We start from the raw sequence: 2,548 nt of genomic DNA on the forward strand, positions 1-2,548 counted from the left end.
GATCTCTGGATATGATATGTGCTTTGAAGAGATAGATCGTGGTATGCTAGATTAAAATCTTAGATCTTGTAATTAAATTTAGATAGTTTATACTCCAACAGGACGAGTTGTGATCTACTGATACAGTTTGTACCCCTTAGAGATAAGCTATGCTAATATCTTAATCACAAGAAATAATATTACAACATAAAAAAAAAGAAGAAAATAAATCTCTTTGCATGGTGGATTCAGAATTCCTGAGTTATTTCTCTGAATTATTTTCTTTCATAATTTAATTTACACTATTGATTTTTTTTGCTATTCTATTTTTTGTTAATCCTTCTACAATCAATTCATTTTTTATCTCTTCTAAAAAAAAAAAAGATAATCGCCCTAGATCTCCGTGGAAACGATCCCTACTCACCCTATCTATATAGTTTGAGTTGGTTTTTATTCTTGACCGCCTACGACAGCGATCAAATTTTGGCATCGTTGCCGGGGATCTAGGCATGATTATTTAAAAAAAAATATTTACATTGACACCACATAATCTACTCAAGGAATTAGATACTTAATCACAAAATCTAAAAAATAAAATAAATCAATTTACTCTTAACTAACTATCAAATCTGATCATCTTTTCTTCTTGCATTACATAAATCCATAAAACATCTTAAGGGCACAAACCCTAAACAAGATAAGGTGGGGATTTCATCACTCTTCCTTGGCCCACAAACCACCATCCTGCATATTGCATTGACCTAAATCTTAATTTAAAATCAATTAGACGTTGGCCCCTAAGGACTTTCGAGCTCAATAGGACAAGGAACCTAAGAGTAAGATCGGGTTAGGGTTAGTCAATTTGACTGCTGTCTAGAAAAGTGGTTCAAGGACTACGTCCTAAAGGAAAGTGATTATTTAATTGGTTCCGTTCGCTTACCTGACCAACTCAGTTGGTGTCTAAGGAAAGCAACGGAGAGACCCCCACCGACCTTACACTTACTTGACCAGTTGAGTGGCTAGTCTTTTACTTGGAATGCTCAAAGGCAACCTTAACAAGTTAGGAGCTGTCTAAATCTAGGGTTACCCTTAGCTAGGATTAATTGAGTAACGTGACTACTAACCTACAAATATTAACCCTAATTAAAATACTCCTCTATCGTCTCTAGATTTAGGACTTCTTAGGCCCCCATCTTTAGAATTTTTTTCTCTTTTTTTTTTAAAAAATAAAATAAAATAATAAAAAAATAAAAAAATTTTTGCAAAAATAATTGAAAATTCTCAAATTTCTTCGTGGATAAAGTTATCTGGTCGATTAGTGAGAATAGATCCAAACTTTACATTGAGTCCAGTAGACCTTAAGCCCATCATGGGTAAACCCGAACATGATCCTAGGATCTTGAAAGATCTTTGCTATCCAGTTAGGACAGCCCAACCCTCATGTATTCGACTGCCACAAACTGATGTCAATTTTGAAATTAAACCTCAGATCATAAACATGCTTCCCAAATTCATCGAAATCGAGGATGCATATATTTTTATGAGAGAATTTGAGGAAGTATGTGCCACGATGCAACTTCAACAACTCACTGAGGATGCTGTAAAACTTAGGTTGATCAACTTTGCCCTCAAGGATAGTGCCAAAAAGTAGTTATACAGTCTTCCTAATCAATCCATCGCATCATGGGAGGGTTTTGTTAGAGTGTTCCTAAAAAAATTTTTTACACACCATAAGACTGCCAAATTTAGGAATGAAATTAATCAATTTTATCAATTACCAGGTGAGTCTTTTTGGAAGTACTTTGATCGTTTTAAGAATCTTTTGAGTCAATGCCCACATCATGGAATAGAAACTTGGAGGTTGTGCCAAATTATTTATGAAAGACTAGATCCAAACTCAAGAACCATGTTAGAATCAATGTGTCAGGATCAATTCATGAATAAAGAACCCATAGAAGCCTGACAATTTCTAGAGGACCTAGCAGAAAAGAGCCTACAATGGGAGATTACTAGAGAATCTAATAGATACACACCTTCCAGAGGGGGTGTATATCAAGTTCAACCTTCCCTAGCTGAAGAGGCTAAATTCGCATCTTTGATCCGTAGGATAGAGGCTCTAGAACTCAAGGAACATACCCAAGTGAACCAAGTTGCAACAACAACTTGCAATGGATGTAATGCTATAGACCACACGATAGAAGGATGTCCTTTTTTGATGGATCCAGTCGAGAACGAAGTAGCACAGGTGAACGCAGCCTATCAAAGACCCACAAATGATCCCTACGCACCAACATACAATCCAGGATGGAGGAACCATCCCAATTTTTCTTGGTCACAAGGGTCAAACTCAATTAGACCTGCTTTCACTCAACCCAACCCCAGACCCACTTAATCATCAAATACCCCATCAGGTTTCAGCTATGATCAAAAGCTTAACTCACTAGAAAAGAGTCTGAAAATCCTAGCAAAATCATCTGCTAGCACCAACACTACACTAAACAACTTCATGCAGACCACAGGCCAGCTTCTAACTTCCAACACCCAGGCTATTACCCGTTTAGAGATGCAA

The 2,548-nt window shown here is 36.5% G+C and overlaps 1 non-coding gene across 1 annotated transcript; it reads right to left on the bottom strand.

Annotated features, from left to right (window-relative positions):
- Window positions 1–1,720: 1,720 nt before the first annotated feature.
- Window positions 1,721–1,827, bottom strand: LOC140858986 (small nucleolar RNA R71). The gene has a single exon (XR_012142387.1). It is a non-coding gene; the product is annotated as a small nucleolar RNA R71 (small nucleolar RNA).
- Between the last annotated feature and the right edge of the window lie 721 nt (window positions 1,828–2,548).

Source organism: Elaeis guineensis, chromosome 6, assembly GCF_000442705.2.
Source record: "Elaeis guineensis isolate ETL-2024a chromosome 6, EG11, whole genome shotgun sequence".
NCBI lineage: Eukaryota > Viridiplantae > Streptophyta > Magnoliopsida > Arecales > Arecaceae > Elaeis > Elaeis guineensis.